At 41.1% G+C, this 13,068-nt stretch overlaps 1 long non-coding RNA gene across 1 annotated transcript in view; it reads left to right on the top strand.

The window, feature by feature from the left end:
* Nucleotides 1-9,059: 9,059 nt before the first annotated feature.
* The window catches only part of LOC108528937 (uncharacterized), a 28,448-nt gene continuing 24,439 nt past the window's right edge, over nt 9,060-13,068 (top strand). The window contains exon 1 of the long non-coding RNA XR_001885342.1: nt 9,060-9,133. This is a non-coding gene — a long non-coding RNA (uncharacterized LOC108528937). The remainder of the gene's footprint in view (nt 9,134-13,068) is intronic.

The raw sequence follows: 13,068 nt of genomic DNA on the forward strand, positions 1-13,068 counted from the left end.
TATGTTCCAACTGCCACAAGGTTTTTCTTTTTCTCTAGCAGCTAAACAGGCACTGGCCTTGAGATAAGCAATATTAAAAAATTGCAGCTCATCCACCAGCAGAGCTGACTGAGGCCCCCTGCTCCACAAGCCAGAACTACAGCTTTGATTGAATGAAAGACTGGTTTCAGTATCTTTGTTCTGGTAAGAGACCACCTACGGGTTACAGATGCTGTGCATTTGAGTGCCTTCCTTTCCCTGCTTCACCTTTTGACACATAGGGCTTATTGTAATATATTTCAATGTTAAGTCTCCACCCAGGGGAAACATGAGATGCATGTAACATGCATGTTTATTCAGTATACATGCCTTGTTCCCCCTTCATGAATATCTGGATGAAGGACTGTATAGCTGCTCCTATAACCTGTTGAATATATACATATATTTGGCCAACCTGTTCAACATGTGTGTCTCATCCTTCCCTCCCTCAAAGTACCTGCTAACCAACAGAGGCCTCTCACAGAAGCCTCTCACAGAAGCTACAGTTCTCAGCCTGTCAGAATGGCCACACTGCAGGCTGTGACTCTTTATAACAAATAAAGTCTCTTTTCTCAATTTGTGATTTTTAAGTTGATACCATAGAATTCATCTTTCAAATCAGGACCCTTTTAAGAGTGAAAGGAAGCGCTAAAAATCCGGGTATCTTTTTTGAAATATTTATTTACTAATTGACAAATACATTTTATTGTATTGATGGATCTACCAAATGATTATATTTAAACACTATTTCAAAACATTTTTTTCTAGAAAGTAGAATAACATATATCTGTGTACACCAAAGAAAACTTTTTGAAACTTCTTTACATATATTAGAAGTAGAACTTTTAAAATAAGTAATCAGAATAATTACCCCTTTTAGTCATTTTTTTAAAAACACATTGTTCTCGAATACCATGTCATTTCTCTTTTTCTAAGAATGTTTTCTTTTCCTTATATGGTCTTGCTATGTTAAAATTTTAAATAAGAATGTCCATATTTCTTCAATTTGCATTTAATGACTAATACAATTTGAAAGGAACCTTCCTCTGTAGCCATATCAAGATTGAGAAATATACTCTCTTTAACGTACTTTATTTGTTTAGTTTCTTCTATGTTTGGTGGGAATACCTTTGGCTGTCTTCTTGTTTTTAAAGACTTGCTACTAATATCCCAATTGTCTAAATATGTGGAAAAGCTTAAAGCTTTTTGAAATTCCATTCATTGAAAATGTTGATAAAAGATTTCTAACTGATTTGGACAAATTCGGCCCAGATTTAGAGAGCTAATTTTTAAAAAGAATTCAACAAAAAGATACTTAGATTGATTTACAAATTATTTCTTCAAAGGCTCAAATATTTCTGAAATTCTCCTTCTGGCAGACAGCAAAGAGAGAAAAACACATGATACTGCCTTATATTTAAAATCATATTTTTGCAAAAACTATAGTTTAGATATTTTAAGTGTATATGTATATATATTATTGATAAATTCTTAGTGACTGCTACCATTTTGATTGGTAGATTATCACTACTTGTTTGAGTACAAGTACAAATTGTGTTGCACAACATCTAATTCCAAGTACATTTCTGCTCCATAATTCTTTAGAAAAAACATGCTTTTACAATGACACTGTGCTATACCAAAATTTGTACTTAATTACGATGCAAAGATAACTTTAGTTTGAAATTTTAAAAACAATTTATGATAGCACTGATTCATTTAACTGGATTTACAATGACATCTCACTCTAGTAATGTCAGATGTTTTTACCATCAGCAAAATAAAATTCCAAATGTTTTACTTTGATACCATGAATTGGATGAAAAAAAAGGAATCATTGTTGAAAATAACTGTTTTCCAATTTGAAGCATCTGACTCCATTTCTATAAAAGTGGCATCATTTAATTGTTTGAAACTTCTTTTCTGCCGCTGGATCCAGCACCTTACCATCTATCGCTTTGCAGGGGAGGAGACCTGCTTTTCCTCTCTACAGCTTACGTTCATGGCTGAGGCCCCTATAACGAAAGACAGATGAACCAGAGGAAAGCTTACATGTTTATTTAACATATATTTTACATGAAATAGGAGCTTTCGTAAGGAAAGAAATACCTGAAGAAACAGTTAAACTTGTGTATTTTTTAAACCTGTGTATTTTTATGCTGGGTTTGATGAAGAGAGGAGACTCATAGAGAAATATAATAGGGTGAAGAGTATGACATAATCATTATAAACTGGGGAAACTTACTTAGCAAGGCCGGTTTGTTCAGTTTCCCTTCTGTGACCTTTTGTTTTCAGAGATGAGGATGTTCCTTTCTTCCTGGCATAGGGAGGGCACGTCTTACATGAGGGTCTATGACCTCTTTCAGAGGAGGGTCAGAAAATCTTTCCTAGGTTTTATGAACCACTTCAGGGAAGAAGGCTGGGGGAAAGTCAGAGACACCTTCCTGCTCCTGCTGTTTTCCTCAGATTTCTTCAGTTTAAAATATTCAGTATGCCAAGGAGCCATATTTTGGAGTAGCATACCCTGAACCCCATCAACTTCACTTTTTGTATGTGTACAAGAGACACAGAGTGCAGATTTAGAGAGGCAGTCATTTGATCCAAATGAAAAGCCATGCTTCACAGGATACTTTCCTTGTCTGCACGTGTCAAGTCCTCGCATTCATGCACAGTATTTGAGAGTAGATACTAATACTTCAGCAGATTCGTGTCTTCTATTTTTCATGTGGTCAGTGGTGTCATATGGCCCCCAGGGTAAGTGTTGATAAACATTTTGGAATTTATAGGTTTGTCGTTAACATTCTCATGAACAAAGTATTTGATTTTCCATTACACATTTCCTTTCACTTTTTGAGCCCATTAATGCCAAAACATTTTTTGCAAAGTTAAAACATGTTACCAAATAACATTATTTAATAGTTGTCGATTTATACAGCATACCATTAATATTAAAACTGCTGTTGCAAGAGCGTTTAGGCTCTTTTTCATATGCTATGTGGGAGGAATGCTTGACCTCTATTTTCCATAAATATTGTATACATACCTAGACTAAAATGTGCTGTGTTTTCCACTGACAGCACTGAATGGCAGCCTGCTGTCTTCAGGCATCTCAAATTGAAGTCACTACAGTTGACTGGTACATCAAGGGACCAGCAGGGGCCACAGCACCAAATCTTCTCTCACCATTATGCCAGATAAAAAGAGTGTGCTGTCTGTAGCTGCTAGCACACTTTCTCTGCTAAGGGAGCACCCCATAAGCTGTCCTGGAAAAGAAAGTGTTAGTTAAGTTGTGTTGCAGGTTGGATTCTCCGGAGGCAGATGCTGAGAAGTTTGGGGCCCAAGAGGTTTATTTGGCACCAATACCTGTGGAAGAGAGAAGAAGCAGGGTTGGGCAGCGAAAGATGTCCAGCGGTGATATGGGCATGACAAAGTCTTGGCCAGAGGCTGTCTCTGTACCGCCCACAGTGGGGTATGTGCCATGCAGTGACATGATGATAGCTCACTGCAACCTCAGCCTCCCAGGCTCAGGTGATCCTCCTGCCTCAGCCTCCTCCTCAAGTCCTCCTCTGAAGAGGTAGCTGGACATCACATCGTTGTCTACCACATAGTATGTCTAGATAAGGTTGGGAAAAGTGAGGTGGGTTATCCCTGGGCATCCTCTGGTTTAACAAGAGTGGGAACTCAGTTGACTGCTCTTGTTTCGTATACCACTAGACAAGTTCACAACAGAAAGTGAAAGCACCACCAGGAACAGTGACTCATGCCTGTATTTCTAGTATTTAGGGAGAGTGAGGCAGGAGGATCACTTGAGGCCAGGAGTTTGAGACCAGCCTGGGCAACATAGCGAGATCCTGTCTCTACAAAAATTTAAAAAATGAGCCAGGTGTAGTGGTGCACACCTATAGTGCCATCTACTCAGGAGGTTGAGGGAGGAGGATCACTTAACCCTCGAGGCCGAGGCTGCAGTGAGCTGTGATCACACCAATGCACTTCAGCCTGGGCAACAGATTGAGAGCCTGTCTCAAAAAAAAAAAAAAAAAAGTGAAGGCACCAAGTGGCAATTGTCACAGGCTGTGGCCTACTCAGGAAGCAGACTTGGAGATGGAGAGTGGTGGACAGGAGGTTTGTTAGGGAGTGGTCTTGGGAATACCACCTCTGGAAGGGGAAGGGAAGAAGGATGGGGCAGGAAGAGAAGTTGTCTTATGCATTAGGGTTTGCTAGAGGGAAAGAACTAATAAGATAGATGTATATATGAAGGGGAGTTTATTAGGGAGAATGAACTCACAGGATCGAAAGGTGAAGTCCCACAATAGGCTGTCTGCAAGCTGAGGAGCAAAGAAGCCAGTTCAAGTCCCCAAACCTCAAAAGTATGGAAGTTGACAACGTAGCCTTCAGTCTGTGGCCGAAGGCTCGAGAGTCCCTCGCAAACCGCTGGTCTAAGTCCAAGAGTCCAAAAGCTGAAGGGTTTGGAGTCTGATGTTCAAGGGCAGGAAGCATTCAACATGAGAGAAAGATGAAGGCCAGAAGCCTCAGCAAGTCTGCTCTTTCCACCTTTCTCGGCCTGCTTTATTCTAGCAGCTGATTAGATGGTGCCCACCCAGATTGAGGGTGGGTCTGCCTCTCCCAGTCCACTGACTCACATGTTGATCTCCTTTGACAACACCCTCCCAGACACACCCAGGAACAATACTTTGCATCCTTCAATTCAATCAAGTTGACACTCAATATTAACCATCACAGCCTATGATTCAGCCTCAACAGAGACCAACCACATGGCCAGCTCTAGACAAACTAGGGGCCAGACTTTTATACCTCCCTGCAAACCAGTTCTTGGGTGTGGGCACCCTGGGAAGAGGGCATGGTCGTGGGTGAGATGACACTCCTCATTTGAAGCAATTCCGATGAGGGCTGACAGCTGGGGCTCTCTGCCAGAAGCCCTCACTGCAGCTGGTGGAGTAGTCCTTCAGTCTTGAGGAGACTCTGGGATAACATCACAGCATCCGCTCCAGAAGTCTGCTGAACCCATCCTGGCTAACAGTACTGCAACCATTAACCATAATACTTTCCTTTAAAAATCTCAGACAAATGCTAAAAGAGATGAGACACTGAGACAGAAAGTGTAAGCTGGGACTGTCCTAAGTGAATCAGGAAAAAGTTACCCTGTCTATAGTGAAGTTAAGGGAGAAAGAATAACTTATATTGAACAGCCTTGAAGGTAAGTTGCTGGTCCAGAAACCTTTTGAGCTAATTTACTTGGTTTCACTTGGGTTTCACCCAGATGCAAAAGGTTTACGTTGATTATTTAATCCATTCTGTCTGTGGTGTAGCATGGCAGTGCTTTTGCATGTTGCAGCATTTTCTTTCATTTTCAGCAACCCCTTCTCTCCATTGAATCACTGTGTCTGCTGCCCTGTCCTAATCACTCAGCAGGCCCCCCTCTGGCATCCCAGGCACTCTGGCTGCCTGTCCCGTGCATGATTATTTGGCCCTCAACCCGAACTCCACTTCACTCTCCCTTAGGCTGTGAGCAGAGGATTTTTTTCACAATTGTAAAACATAGAAACTCATCCCCACCAATCCTTTCAAAGAGCCCAGGGAGTCCGAGCTGTTCCAAATGAGAGGCTTCTGCTACAAGAGCACGGCCAGAGACTCGGGCTACCAGAGGGAGGCTGGTGCATTTCATTTCATTTTGAACTCCAACCAGGGTCTCTTGAAGGTTAAAATGCCTTTACTTAGCTCTCAATCACTGTTGCACCTGGTACACAGTGCTGTAAAATTAGGAGGGAAGAAGAGAGCAGGAGAAGCCGTGGATTTGACATCAGGAGACCTGGGGTCCAGCCCCATCCGGCCCCTCTCAGCCCCTGGCACTCAGGTTCGCCATGGATCAGGTCTTATTCAGATTATCATTCCCACTGCCTAGGAAAGTGTCTGGTTGAGTGGGTGCTAAGCAAAAATGTTTTCCTTTCTCCCGGGACATGGCTTGCATAAGGAATGAAGGAAATGAGTGTGTGTAGGGGGAAACGCTAAGGAGCTAGAAAAGTTTTTCATTCCATGGTGCGGTGTTCCTTTCTCTAACCCCACTACCCAAAGCACAAGACCCTTTCCCTGACTTTATATCTTACCACACGGTTCAGCAACCCAGTGAAAAGATCCTTTTTTTTTTTTTTTTTTTTTTGAGACGGAGTCTCGCTCTGGCCCAGGCTGGAGTGCAGTGGCCGGATCTCAGCTCACTGCAAGCTCCGCCTCCCGGATTCACGCCGTTCTCCTGCCTCAGCCTCCCGAGTAGCTGGGACTACAGGCGCCCGCCAGGTCGCCCGGCTAGTTTTTTGTATTTTAGTAGAGACGGGGTTTCACCATGTTAGCCAGGATGGTCTTGATCTCCTGACCTCGTGATCCTCCCGTCTCGGCCTCCCAAAGTGCTGGGATTACAGGCTTGAGCCACCGCGCCCGGCCAAGATCCTTATTAAAATCTTATTTATTAATTTTCTTTTTTAAGAATAGAGACAGAATCTCACTATGTTGCCCAGGTTGGTCTTGAACTCTTAGCCTCAAGTGATCCTCCCACCTCGGCCTCCCAAAGCACTGGGATTACAGGTATGAGCCACTGAGCCTGGTCAAGTGAAAAGATCTTAAGGCTCCCAACATCACATATCTCTCCGGGGGGGTGGTGGGAGGATTTATTTGGACTTGTTTGGATATGTGTTCACCCTTGGACCAAACCTTATGTCCAGGATTGCAGAATACTGTGATTAGGCAGACCTAAATACTGTAGTGTTGTTTTTTTTTTTCTTTTTTTTGGAAACGGAGGCTCATTCTCTCTCCCAATCTGGAGTGCAGTGGTGATCTCGGCTCACTGCAAGCTCCACCTCGCAGGTTCACTCCATTCTTCTGCCTCAGCCTCCTGAGTAGCTGGGGCTACAGGTGCCTGCCACCACGCCCGGCTAATGTTTTGTATTTTTAGTATAGACAGGGTTTCACCGTGTTAGCCAGGATGGTCTTGATCTTCTGACCTCGTGATCCACCCACCTCGGCCTGCCAAAGTGCTGGGATTATAGGCGTGAGCTACCGTGCCCAGCAGTGTACTGTACTGTTTATTTTCACTATTCTCTACTTCTTCCTATTCTGTTGAATACATGTTGAATGTTTTCTTCTATTCTTCCCCTTCCTTAATCCCCCTTGCCTATTTCATATTTCTTTGTACTGGATTGTATTGCATTTTATGTTACTTCCTCAAATACATCTTGTAGTTTACTAATTTTCTCTAGAGCTGGTTTTCATTTGCTACTTAACCTACTCATTGAGTTTTTACATTTTAATGATAGTTTTAATGTTAATTACCTACAGTCATGTGTTTTGTTTTTATTTTTGACTTGCCTCTCCTTTATTCATAGCTCAGCTCTTTCATTTTAGTTTCCATACTTATTTGATAATCTCTTTCAGATTGTTTGATCAGCTACTTTGGAATTCAGTGTTGCACCTCCTGATTGTTGTGTCTGCTGATTCTCATCCAAGTGGTTTCATTTCTTGTGCTGTTTGTAGTTTTTACTGTTAGCTCCTGTTAAACTGGGGTTGTTTTCCTATGTAAATCATGCCCTCCCTCATGGCTCAATTTTGCATTTGCTTTTGCAAGTAAATTTTAGAGTTTCTCTACTGCAGGAGCAGTTTTTAGAATATTCTCTTAGTTTGAGTTTATTAAACTGGTTAGACTTTGTAACTTCTGATACCGTATCTGGCTGTGGGCTTTCAATTTCACAGGAGATTTTGTTTTCCATTCAGATTCCCCGTGATTCCTTTTCCCTTCCCTCAGCTGGTGGGTAGAGTGTTTACAGTTTTCTTTATCCAGACAGAGCAGTCCTTTGAGGAACCTCTCTCTAGACGGTTTTCCAGTTTCTTATTTCCAGCTTCTTGCCTCTCAGTGCCCCAGACCCACGTCTCCTTTGCTTGCATTGCTTACGTATGGTGTAAATCCCGTTCAGAGCTGATATCCTACTCACACCCTCTGAGATTCTTCTCTCATCAGTTGTGAGAATTACCAGTCTTGTTTTGAGTTATTTTTTTATTCTGATTTCTCAAAGATTTCTTCCTTTCCTCTCTTTCCTTTTGTTTTCTTCTTCCTTCCTTCTTCTGAGTGTAGAATTTTATTCTATATTATTGCTCCATACTTTAACCCAGCATTCCTATGTGTTTTCAATAGGATCAATAGTATCTGGGTGTAGTGGTGATGTTGGCGGAAGGATGTAAATTAATTTTGTTCATGTTGCCCAAGGATCTTGAATGATCTTTGAAGAATGAAATAAATCATATCACTCTGCAGGTTAAATCATTTCAATGACTTGCTATTGCACTTAAACTCCAAACTCCTTTTGGCTTTATATGTCTTATACAAGTTGACCCCTATCTCCCCATCTAACCAGGGCTTAAGCTTTTCCCTGCATCATTCAAACCACCTTCTTTCTTGCTTTAGAGTCATTGTTCTAGCTGTTCCTTCTGCCTGAAATGGTCCCTAGATCTTTGCATGGACATGTGCATTCTGACATCCAGAACACAGAATTGTCACCTTCTGTATTACTCTGTTTTCATGCTGCTGATAAAGACTGGGTAATTTATACAGGAAAAAGGTTTAATGAACTCACACTTCCACATGGCTGGGAAGGCCTCACAACAATGGTGAAAGGCAAGGAGGAGCAAGTCACGTCTTACATGGATGGCAGCAGGCAAAGAGAGAACTTGTGCAGGGAAACTCCACCTTATAAAGTCATCAGATTTCATGAGACTTATTCACTACCATGAGAACAGCAAGGGAAATCATGCCCCCATGATTCAATTACCTCTCACCGGGTCCCTCCCACTATACCTGGGAACTCAAGATGAGCTTCCGGTGGGGACACAGCCAAATCATACCACCTTCCCAAAAAGGGTTTTCCTGATCACCCTGTCACTCCCTCCCTCTCATAACACCCTCACAACATGTCATAGTCTACATGACACATATCACTATGTTAATTATACTTTTAATTTGTGTTTTTACTTGTTTATTTCAGAGGCCAGGCTAACAGGGATTGCTGATGGGGAAATAAATGATCAAGGATGAATTGTAGATCTGGTGCTTGAGCAAGTGAATGGATGCTTGTAAGAGAATAGGTGTGAGATGGAAATCAAGAGTTCTGTTTTGAAAACATTTATGTTTAAGATTTTTATTCTTTATCCTAATGAATAAATCAAGTAAGGATATTTAAGTCTGGAACTCAAGCAGAAGTCAGAGAGATATAAGCTTAAGTGTCATCTGCATAGAGATAATATTTAAAGCCACACTAGTAGATGGTAGCACCCAGTGGAAGAGGAAAATATTGTTAGAAAAGACAAGACAGGCAGGGCACAGTGGCTCACGCCTGTAATCCCAACACTTTGGGAGGCTGAGGTGGGTGGATCATGAGGTCAGGAGATCGAGACCATCCTGGCTAACACGGTGAAACCCTGTCTCTACTAAAAATTCAAAAAATTAGCTGGGCATGGTGGTTGGTGCCTATAGTCCTAGCTACTCAGGAGGCGGAGGCAGGAGAATGGCGTGAACCCAGGAAGGCAGAGCTTGCAGTGAGCTGAGATTGCCCTACTGCACTCCAGCCTGGGTGACAGAGCAAGACTCCATCTCAAAAAAGAAAAGAAAAGACAAAACAAGGCAATACGTCTTGTGAAACGATCTCCAATGTGGTATAGTCAGAGCTATAGGATAATGCCACTGAAGGAATACATGTACAATGAGGGGAGGGCTTTACGTGAAGAAATTGAGCAACATTATCAGAAATTTACCTCATTACCTTAACTTTTGCTTTTGCCGGTCAGAGGTTCGATGCATGGAGACTCTAGTGATGGGTGCTATGGATTTGCACAAGATAATATAAATAAAATGTATTGGTTCTCTCTCTAACCTTACTTGACCTGCCCAAACAAACATACAGAGTGATTTCATACATATTCGTTCTTTCCTCCTTGTCCATAGGAGCGAGTGTGGTGGGTTCTGTCACAGATGACACATGGATATTATCTAATAAAAATAGCTGTGATCTAAATCTCTGAGAAGCTTTATCTTGTAAGTAGCCCTGGAGGCTACTGAGAATAGACCAGAAAAGAATTTTTTCCCTTCTCATTTTGGGAAGACAGCTCATAGAATTGGGAAGCTTCTTTATCCTTCAGAGGAACAGGGCAACATTGCCAAATTTCTTCAGATGATTTAGTCCAAGGTGGGAATTATGCTCTGATGTTTTGAGATATACGATAAGGTTGAAAAGCAGTCAATTGTGGTTCTGGTAATAGAATGAACAGGCTCTCTGTCTGCTCTGGCTTCCTCCAGCTAGAGATCACGATCTCATGTTTAAATCTAACTTACTTACTGCTCTCATTGTCTCCCAGACTTATTTAGGCTATAAAAGGTTTGCCTAGAGATGTGGATTGTTTATGTGGAGTGTGAGGCACAACTGTACAATATATCCATGGCTTTGCTTTACGATTTCAGTCAAAACAAAATTAAAGGCTCATTATCACCCGTGCTCGGGAAGCAATGGGGAATATTTTAAATTTCACATTTTCATTGGTCTTTCATCAAGAACAGGACTAAAGTTCCAAATGAGATGCATTTTCTATAATGCATGTGGTGCCTTATCTTGAAATAGCTGTTGTCTTTGTCATTCTGATTTGCTTAGCAGACAGTTGGAAATTAAACAATAAAAAATAAGTTTCTGTACATGACATTTCATTTTCGGACAACCAGCAACCCAAATTCCCAGGCATTGAGATTAGTCTATTCATCTCCACAGGTGTCCACAAATGAAATGAAATGTCACCTAAAGCAGTAGACACACTTCATTGCTATTACACCCCAAAGTTTCCTCCAGTAAAATACTTTATTAAAATTAAATGAAAAAGCAAAACCTGTGCAATGGTTGTTCAAGCAGCTTTAATGAGCTTTAGAATGGAGCACACCCCCGACAATTCTTCCATGAGTATTTTACTATGCACAGGAAAACTGTTCAAAGAATATTATACTATACCATTCTTTCCTCATCTTCTTGGCTATGTGTTGAATCAATTAAATTGCAACTTGTAAATTACTGGTTAAAATACCTAAGAAAATAGCTTTTGTTTCTATTTATAGGTACAGTATGTACTTCCTGAAAATGTTTGCCATTTCACTGAATCATTTTCTCCTTTCTCATCACCTAGTTGTTTATTTAGCAAAGATTTATTTATGTGCCATGCTAGTTTGTTCATAGGGTAACAAATGTGAGCAAGATAATAGAGGTCTCTGGGCCCTTATGAAGTTTATAAGTTGGTCAAATAGACAACAGCAAAAACAACAAGAACATCATCTTGTCATCCCTATTAAGTATTTTCTATTTTGCCAGATACTGTTCTCGGTGAAGTCAGGTGTTCAATTGCCTAATTATTATGATGAGATAATCATTACACAGATGCAGGAAGGTCCTAGGAGAAAGATTCCATTATTACCCCCATTGTCTGGAAAAGAAAACAGAGGCAGAGGGAAATTTTAAGTAATTTGCCCCAGGGCATGTAGCTAGGAAGTAGAACTAACAATGCTAACAATAAAATGATGCATGTTATGATACAGGAAGTTCAGGATATTGTAAGAACATGAAGTAGAGGCTCTTGACCACAGTACCTGAGCCAGCTTGGTCTGCTGTAACAAAATTTCATAGACTGAGTGGCTTCAATTACAGACCTCTATTTTCTCAGAGTTCCGAAGGGTGCAAAGTCCAAGATCAAGGTCCAGCAGTGTTCACTTTAGGTTAAGGACTCCTTTCCTGTCTTACAGACAGCTGCCTTTTAGTTAGTTGCTCACATAGTGAGGAGAGAGAGAAAGAATGAGTTCGTTGGTGTCTTTTCTAATAAGGGCACTAATCCCAGCATGAGAGCCCCAGCTTCATGACCTCATCCAATCCTGATTACCTCCCAAAGACCACACCTCCAAATACCATCACCTGGAAGAGTAGGGCTTCAGCATATGAATTTCATGTATAAGATTCAGTCCATAGCAACTGGCTTTGTAATTTTTCCAGGTCAGAACTTTCCATAAATCAGAAATCATATTTAGCAGCCATGAATGAGACTGGTTTTTTTTTATTCTGAGACAGGGTCTTGCTTTGTCACCCAGGATAGAGTGCAGTGGTACAATCATGGATCACTGTAACCTCCAGCTCCTGAACCCAAGAGATCTTCCTGCCTCAGCCCCTTTAGTAGCTAGGACTGCAGGCTCATGCCACCAGGCCTCGCTAAGTTTTTTTTTTTTTTAAAGGAAAAAGCAATTTAATGAAAATCACTTGAGCATTTTAATGCCACGTAAATACATTGAAATAATGCTCTAGAAGTTATACAATAATTCTAAAAGTCCATTCTGCCTTTAAAGTTTTGTGAAATCTCAGAGCTAATGATGGCAGATATTCACAGGAAAGTAAGGTTTCCTCAGGTGTCACCTGGTACTTCACATAGAATCACTGGATCTCCTAAGGAAGCATTTTTATATCCATTCATTTATTTCCACAATATCAAATAAAGGAATATAAAACCACTTTTAAACAAAATAATGAATCCAGTTGGTTAAGAAAAATCATATACTCAGAATATGTTTTCTAGTTTCATTCTTCTTTATTATTATTTTTCTTTTTGAGATGGAGTCTCACTCTGTCGCCCAGACTGGAGTGCAGTGGCACAATCTCGGCTCACTACAACCTCTGCCTCTCCGGTTCAAGTGATTCTCCTGCCTAAACCTCCCGAGTAGCTGGGGTTACAGATGTGTGCCACCACACCCAGCTAATTTTCATATCTTTAGTAGAGATGGGGTTTCACCATGTTGGCAAAGGTGGTCTCAAACTCCTGACCTCAGGTGATTCGCCTGCCTCGGCCTCCCAAAGTGCTAGGATTACAGGCACGAGCCACTGTGCCCAGCCACTTTCTTCTTTAACATAGGATAACTGATCATCTAAGCAAATGCTAATTCCTAAATTTAGGTATTATTCTAAAAAAAAAAAAAAGAAAAAT

This window comes from Rhinopithecus bieti, unplaced genomic scaffold (genome assembly GCF_001698545.2).
Source record: "Rhinopithecus bieti isolate Rb0 unplaced genomic scaffold, ASM169854v2 scaffold_5273, whole genome shotgun sequence".
In the NCBI taxonomy this organism is placed as follows: domain Eukaryota; kingdom Metazoa; phylum Chordata; class Mammalia; order Primates; family Cercopithecidae; genus Rhinopithecus; species Rhinopithecus bieti.